At 44.7% G+C, this 9,027-nt stretch overlaps 1 pseudogene; it reads left to right on the top strand.

Moving 5' to 3' along the window:
• Positions 1-3,796: 3,796 nt before the first annotated feature.
• Positions 3,797-6,464, top strand: LOC119270004 (annotated as a pseudogene).
• Positions 6,465-9,027: the final 2,563 nt, after the last annotated feature.

The following is a 9,027-nucleotide window of genomic DNA, read 5'->3' on the forward strand; positions in this document are numbered from 1 at the left end:
CAACTATATATTGCCTATTCCTCCAACTCAAGATGTCCCACACCCTTATTTCACTCTAAACATGTCCCACACCCTTCCTTCACTCAATGCTCTCCTTACACATGCGCAATACCCCCAAGTTATGCTCCCTTCTTATCTTTACAGTTCCTAGCTCCCTTTGATACAACATCATGAAACAAACACAGATATCAACTCCTTATATACATGGCCCCGCCATCATCCAAGATAGATCAGTGCTATTTCCAAACACACATTAATCAACTAATCGACTAGTTAAAAAGTTTGAAGGTGAACTACATCTCTTATGATCAAAATGTAGTGCCCTAGACACATATTAATAAGATTTCAAATGGTCCCTCACTATTCTTCTAACATTTTGAGTTTTTGTTTGTTTGGACAAAAAGTACACAATACCTTCAAGATTGTGTGGAAGAATTCTAATCCGTGTGGCACTCTCACATCAGGATGGCTTGAATGACATAACATGTACCATTGCGGTAGAGAACATGTATTCTTTGTTGAACAATAACTCTTTTCACCGCGGCCTGCACGCTAGGGAATCTTTTTTCATTGAGTGATCACTTGGTGGGGGAGGATCCCCTCATGAATGCATTACTCAAAGAGTAGGTAGGCAGTGTTGATTACATAAGTTTACACAACGAGAGGAGAGATAAAGGCGCCAATACATAGTGGCCTCTATACTAACATGGTCCCTAAACCCGAAAAATCCAAAGAGAATAGTCTGAAATGATGTTTCTAAGAGTGCCGAACGCAGAGAGGTGCTCATTGCAGAAAACATGGGCATTGCAAGAGTCCCAGATTTTTTACAAGATGGCAAGGGCAATGGTGGGCCAGTTGTTGATGTTGAGGCCAACCGGGTGTTCCAAATGTGATTAGTCACAGTAGGAGCAGCGAGGCCAAGGAGCAGCCAAGACTTGCATAAGCTAATCTTTTTTCTTTGAGAAACACAATACAGACGCAGACACATACGAACACGTACATACACACATCTTTATGACCGCGCGCATGCATCCTTACCCCTATGAACACTGGCGGAGCTTCAGCAAGGCTCAATGGGGTGCGTACATGCAGAGCAGGAACGCAACAGCCTCACTGAAGCATTCGTTCTGTAGTTCCTCGATAAAAGCACTCAGCAGAGGAGCTCAGTGTCCGGCAACTGCCCACCACCATGGTCGAATGTCTTGGCTTATTTTGTGCTCTCCGGCCCGCCCAACTTCCCTTTTGTAGCTCCCCCACTACCTATGAGCACGTCAAAGAGACCGAGTGGGGATCTTGAGATTGTATCTTAAAACCTATCAATAGACAACTATGATCCACATGAACAAAAAAATCGAGGGGTGATTCACATGAACAAATGACTCTTTTTTCTTAGGGAGAAAAACGGCCCAAGCAAATACTACTAGCAATACTAGATGCGTATGTAACTAAAAAAAAACGCGAACCTGGGCCTTCCATACACGCTTCAAAAAAAAGTCAAAACTGTGCTACCGCCAATTGAGTTGGGTTGGGTTGGGTTGGGTTTGGGGGGAGGGGCACACATCACGAGAGGCGCGCAAACGCACGATCGAGACCAGGACTCCGAGCGCAACACAGCTCGCGTGTCCTTTAAGATCAGGACCCGCCACCGCCGCCGCTCCCTGCCTCCGGCGCCCGCCCCCCCTCCTCCTCTCAAACCCCAGCCCGCCTCCCTACCCCTCCTTCAGTAGTAGAGCACATGGACAACTGCTATACGGCACATAGGGTGTGTTTGGTAGAGTGCATGGAGAGTATATGAGCTCAAGAGTTTCCTCCTCGACCACTTTTGGGTGTTTGGTAGCCTGCATGGGTCTCCTCGGCATGCACGAGCTCAGCCCAAATACGCTCTTAGCATGCACGAAGAGAGAACACCCCAACAGCCGTTCACTGGTCAGCATGCATGAGCAAAGCGAGCCACAACGTGTTTCAGAAAATGTTCAGAATTTCTAAAAAATAATTTAATCTTCAGAATACCAAAAGTTTTTCAAATTTTCGAAAAATCTCCAGATTTTCAAAATATGTTAAAATTTTCAAAAAATGTTCTGATTTTCAAATTTTGGTAAGATTTTCAAAAAAAGTTCCAATTTTAAAAAAATTTAAAAAGATTAAACTTCAAAAAAAATTAAAAATAGAATTTCAAAAAATGTATACATTTTCAAAAATGTTGTTTTTTCATGTTTCAAAAAATTGTTCACATTTTTTTAATGTTTTGTTCACTTATTTGAAAATACCGGTTGCTACAATACCAACTGACATGTCTAAACAAATGCAAGCTGCCAAACAGAGTCTGAGCTTAGCATGTCTCAGCACATACACCGCAACCAAACAACAGCAAATGCGTGCACTCAGCATGTCTACACTGATCATGTATCAGAGGGGAACAACCATGCTAGGTTGGCAATGCTACCAAACACACCCTAACGCGCTGCAAAGGAAACGAGCCCCCCCCCCTCTCCCCTTCGCGCCCTTCTGGGCAGGCCCATCTGCGGCCAGGACGCCCCCTGTTTTTTGTTCTTCTTTTCCTTTTTCTTTTTTTCTTTCTTCAATAATTTAGGATATCAAAAGGTTCTATATTTCAAAAAGTTGCTAATTTTGAATCAAACAATCGTGAACTCAAAAAAATATTCATGGTTTCAAGAAGATGCTCGGGAATTCAAAAAATGTTCACGAATTTGTAAAAAATGTTCACAAATTTAGAAAATGTTCATGAATTTTAGAAAAATGTTCATGATTTCTAAAAATGTATTGATTTCAAAAAATGTTCATGATTTCAAAAAAATTCTAAAACAATTTCATGATTTCAAAAAAATGTTCGTGAGTTTTAAAAAATGTTCATGATTTAAGAGAATGTTCACGAATTTGTAAAATAAAAACCGTGATTTCGACAAAAATATTCACGTATTTAAAAAATGTTCATCATTTGAAAAATATCACGAATTTAAATGATTTTCGAAAATTGAAAAACAAGAATAAAAATGAAAATAGAGAAAATAAAAAACAAAAATAAAGCAGTAAAGGGGTAAAAAAGAAAAAGGAAAATGAAAAAAGGAAAGAAAGAAAAAAAGAAAAAAAACAGGAGAAAACTGTTCCCCTCCCAAAACCGGTTGGGGTGAACCCCGAAATGGGCCGGCCCATAGAAATAGTAGCGCGTGAGGGGGTATGCGCTATGTCGCTTGCCAGCGACCTATGCGCTCTATAGAAAGGGTCGTGCACATCGCTTCCTCTTGGATGCCATTAGCTGCTAACAACAGCCTCTTGCTCATGGCAACACTAGTTCTAGCGCCGAGTCACGGAACCCATAGTCATGGTGATGTCTATGCCAGGTTGAGCTCATCCTTCTATGATGACTGGTGCGCTAGTGTGTGTGACATTGTCGATGCATTATCTAGAACACCCGCCTCGCCGATGTGCGCATCCCAGCCAGTCTCATCTGTCTCCACTTCCATGAATACTTTGTCAAGGGCTTTGATGGCTCACTTTAGCTGGACAAAGACCTCCTGATGATCGGAATTGAAAAGCAGGTCCATGTCAATGACAGATTGATCTGTGGGTTTGAGGTGGACAATATCACCAAGCGCACGCTGGAGAAACTTGGGTTGGGTTTGGGGAGGGCCACACGTCACGAGCGGCGCGCGTGACAGCAAACGCGCGATCGAGGCCAGGACTCCGAGCACAACACAGCTCGCGCGTCCTTTTAAGATCGGGACCCGCCGCCGCCGCCTCTCTCTGCCTCCGGCGCGCCCCCCTCCTCCTCGCCTCAAACTCTAGCCCGCCCATGGCGTCGCCGCCGGCAGGCTCTTCCTCCTTCTACTCAGGCGAGGGCGAGCCTGCCTCCTTCCCGAACCCGTGGTTCGAATGGGAGGGAACCGGCCACCGCCTCCTCTCCCCCTACCACTCGCCGCCACCGCCGCAAACCCTAGCCCATGGCGTCGCCGCCGCCCCCCTCCTGGCCCCTGCCCCCTCACCCACCACGCCTCCGCCCGTCGCGTCGCCTCCTCCGCCTCCGCCTCCGCCTCCTCAGCCCGCGCCCGGCTTCGCCTTCTGCCCGACCGACCGCGAGCTCGTCTCCTTCTACCTCCGCCCAAGAATCTCCGGCCAGCCGCTCCCGGACGCCGCCAAGCAGTTCTTCCACGAGGCAGACGTGTACGCCACGGACCCGGCTTCCCTCGTCGCCGGCCGCCTGCCGGGCCCGGCGAGGGCTCAGGGGGAGAGCAAGAACTGGTACTTCTTCAGCCTCGTGAAGCCCAGGAGCGCCCAGGACAGCCGCAAGTGCCGGATCGTCGGAGGGGGCAAGGGCACATGGAAGCAAGAGCGAGGGAACGGCGTCGTCGGCGCCGAGGGCCGCGCGGTCGGGCGCCTGGAGAGGTTCACGTACACGCCCAACCCCAAGGAGGACAAGAAGCCGCCGGAGTGGCTCATGACGGAGTTCAGCGTCGACCAGCACGACGACGGCGGCCAGCCGAGGCCGGTTCTTTGCCTCTGCAAGATCTACCAGAGCCCGCGCTTCCTCAAGTCCGCCTCCAAGAACTCGGCGTCCGCGCGCAAGAGGAAGTCCGCCGCGGACGAATCACCCGCCGTCAAGCGGCAGCTCCTGTTTCCCGCGCCGCCGCCTCCACCAATTCCGTTGCTGCCCGTCCTGTTTCCCCTGCCCCCTCCTCCCGCACCAAATCTGTCGGCCGAAGACGACGTCTGGCGCACATTGGTGCAGACCCAGAATTGAACTTTAGCTTGGAAGAGTTCACCGCTCCCTGGCCCTGCTCAATGACGGCAGCGGCGCCGTCTCTGCTAGGATCCGGCCATGGAAGTCAGTGCGCTTAACAGAGTTCTTACATACAGCGGCCATCTCTGAAGATGTTCCTCTCCTCTACTTGTTCAGTTACCCAAGGGCTGATAGTGACTCCTCTCAACGGCTGAGATCTCACCAACCGCTTTGATTAAGTCGCTCTAGTTAAACTAGTCATTACCTTTACTGCTATTATGGTTATTGTTTGCTAAAATCAAACCCTGGCCATTATAACTCTACAGCGTATACTCCATGACAATATATCACGGCTCAAGTTTGGGAGCAATGTGATTCTTAAGTTTGATTTGGTGCTATGTTGTGTTGTGCAATGTGATTCTTAAGTTTGATTTGATGCTATCTTGTGTTGCACAATGTGATTCTTAATTTCTGCAGTAGATAATGTGGTTCTTAAGTTTGATTTGATGCTATCTTGTGTTGCACAATGTGGTTCTTAATTTCTGCAGCAGATAATGTGGTTCTTAAGTTTGATGCTATCTTGTGTTTCACAATGTGGTTCTTAATTTCTGCAGTGGATAATGTCGTTCTTAATTTTGATGCTATCTTGTGTTTCATCTTATCTGAATTTAGCACTGCAACTGAATCCTTGAATATATGCTGTATCCTGTTGTTCTCCATAAGTTTTGTTAATCCTGCAAGATCTTTGTTCTAGGCTGGAAACAGGCTTAGATTTTCTTACCGGGGGTCTGGAACTACTCTAGGCTGCAGCCGAACTTATGAATGTTCATCTGTTTTTTGTAATGCTCCCTTGTCGTCTATGATTCACGCCTTTCACTCCTTCCTTTTTTAACTTGTCCGTTGTTGCATTACTGCAGAATGGTCACGATTGCCGTCATGAACTGAAGATGTGCTTTGGCAGCTCACCATGGCTCCTAAGAACTTAAGATGTGCTTTGCTTACAAAAAAGATCCTGACACAATTTGTGGCTTCTGTTTCTAGATGGGTTTTATAGTTTCAGTTGTTTTTGCCTGACAAGGCTTTACTTTGAGATAACACATACACCATATTTTGTTCTGAGGATACAGGTGTTGCTCATTGTTTGATCTCTGAGGATATCCAGAATGATCTAACACAATCTGTAGCACAGTTGCACATAATAACTTTGTCACACGATATGCAGTTGCTATTTCTAAATGAGTCAGATGATTACATATTTTGCTGGACAGGTGTAATAAATTTGCTGGAACTTGGAAGAAGATAGACCAGACTGACCAGGGGGTGACAGGTACTTTACATGCACAGCTGCTAGTTCTTTGCTCTCAGCGTGGGCATATAAATTCTTCTTCACCATGGCTCGAACCCGCTGATACGATCGTGGGACTTGTTGTTCGATTTGTTCTCTGAATACGAAATGGTGCTTCAGTTGAGCTCTTGTGTAGCAACAGTTTATCATTACCAGCTGTTTCTCCTGCCGACATGGATATACATGTGGCCGGAGGATCGGGTTGGGGAGGCCCTGTGATGGAAACCTCAGGAATCATGGAGGGATTAGGGATGCTAGCAAGTTGCAGTTGGTTTAGAAGATTGGGCTGTAAATTCTTACTCAGGATTGCAATTATGTATGATGCTACAGTTTGATCCTGATGTAGCTGGTAAAGACAAATGAAAAAACATTAGCATGCGTATGTTACCGCAGGACAAATTTTGGGCTGTAAATTCAGTTTTCTTCATGCATCTATTGTGTCTGGTTAGGTAGGTCTTGTGAAGACTCTGCCCAAAATTGTGGTGGTTCTGAATTACTGTATGCACAGCCACTGTTTCGATGCGGTGCTACGTCGACGATGCTTAGCTCTGGTAGAACTGCAACTATGCACCCAAGGCACACAACTAAGTTCAAGATGACCAACGAGACCTTTCGATCACCAGTATCGTGTCGCAAACACACTGGATTTTTTTGGTAATCTAGATGGTGAACTTGTAGACTTAATATAGATGGGGTCAAATGTAACCAGGAACTCCAAAAGGGTCATGCGGTACACAAGTGGCTGCTGATCAGTAGCCTAAATCTGAGAAGCTGAGCGATTGGCTGCAACTGCGGTAACAAATGGCCAGTTATCTTGCAACCACACATAATATACATTCAGTAACAACTGGATTTAGTTTTCTTCCATTATAAATTTATAAGTAATAAGTACAGCAGAAAACATGGCCTGATAAATTTTTCAGATAGAAATAGCAACTTCGTTTTTTTGTCACAGCTCATTATTTTTACCACAGCAGCAACACAATTGTCATCCAAATAAAGAAAGTAAATCCAGTGTAACTGAAAAGATCTCGAATGTATTCTTATAAATCTAAGATGCCCGACAATTCTTCCGGCGAGTCAAGATTTTTTTTAAAATCAAAAGGCTCTTCGCCCTGTTCCATTTCAAACGAAATGAAAACAGTGTCACAACATTTAGACCATTACAGACCTTTTAAACAGGCCACATCTCAAAACATCAACATCTAGTAGTCATGAATTATTATTCTTACAGCCAGCATCACATCAGCAAAACTGAAAATGCGCCAGAATAGAAACTACAGCGACGGTCGCAGCTCCCTGATTTCTTGTGTCCTGGGGCCATCAAGGACGCCGTTCTATAGTTTAAGCCGGGCTGGGGAGTCACCAGAGCTTTGCCTTCCTGGAGCAGCAAACACTGCTCGCCAACATTTTAGGAAATGTAGCAGCCTCTGGCAGGGTACCTGATAAACCAGTCTGACACAATGCAAGCAAAGATTATACTCCCTACGTCCCATGATATAAGATGTTGTTACAACCAATATGATGTAATCATATTCACAGCAGCATTTTCTTACTCCTATTACTGATCCAAATTCTAGCAGAAGATCCATAATTGACGAAATCAGGCCCAGAAACAACGCCAGCCAAATCTTGCCAAACTAGCTTGGTAACATCACAATCAAAGAACATATGTTATCAGGTTTCATCTTCACTGCAAAGCAGACAACTCTTGTCTTTTAGCCAAGTTATTATCCCCAGCTAGCAGTTAATTATGAAACAACAACCATAAAAACATTTACACCATAGGAGGCACATGAAACTGCCAAAGAGAAGTTTGACTTCTCAAAGATTTGTGGAAGCTAGCACATGATACAATGCAGAAAGATGCAAAACTGGAGGCAAAACTGGGAAAAGATCCTGATGTAGCTGTAAAAAGACAAGAAGTGGGATTGAAATATCAGATCAAATGAAAAAACCTGAGCATGTGTATGTTACTGCAGGACTAACCAAGTGGTACCACATAGCCATGCCGGACTCTGGTATTGAAGAAAGGCTCATATATTGATGCATATAGAATTTAGTACGAATGATAACTTGCTATCTACCCATGAGGCAACAGGAACACGTTTTATGTAGAATGCTTAATCTTCTGTACAAGAAATGGATATTACCCAAATCAACCTCAGCATGGCTAACACTTCAGATAAACTTCGTATGGCAGATAAAGCGTTTCATCCAATGTAACAGGTTCTGCTCCAAGCACTACTAACAATCAGGTGAAACTAGCAAGTGACCAAATTGAGAGGATAATCTGCCACATTTATTGTCAGGTAAAACAAAACTCACAAACAGAAAACACATGTGGATTGCTAAATGAGTATTCAGCATATTGAGAAGAGCACCAGATAACCTCTCGGGATAAAAACGGGACATAGATAAAAAAGGCAAAGTCAAATTTTCAGTTCAAGAAATAGACACATGAGGCAGGTAGATTGCAAAAGAGTTCTCCAGTTCAAGAAAATAGAGACATGGGTAGCTGGCATATATTTCAAACGCACAACAAAATGACTTGGTAGTTTTGGTATCAAACAAGCATAAATTCCATACAACCACATGACAGCAAGAGCTTCTTGATCACAACTTGATATACATCAACAGAGAAGCCTACAGGTCAAAGTTGGTATTGCGGGCCACGATGACCCGTTCAGAAGTACCACATCACTCAAAGCTATTAGATCAGATGAAAGGCTTAGCGTTCACAACATATAACTACCTCTCGAAGGATTTTATTTTTTTGAAGTTTTTATCATTTTCTTTTGATTTTTTCAAAACTGAAATGGTGATACACAGGGGAGGGGGGGTAGAGTTTGAAAATTGCCCTATAGTCCCGGTTTGTGTCTCCAACCGGGACTATAGGTCAGACCCCTTTAGTCCCGGTTCATGGCACGAACCGGTACTAAAGGTT

Source organism: Triticum dicoccoides, chromosome 3A, assembly GCF_002162155.2.
Source record: "Triticum dicoccoides isolate Atlit2015 ecotype Zavitan chromosome 3A, WEW_v2.0, whole genome shotgun sequence".
NCBI lineage: Eukaryota > Viridiplantae > Streptophyta > Magnoliopsida > Poales > Poaceae > Triticum > Triticum dicoccoides.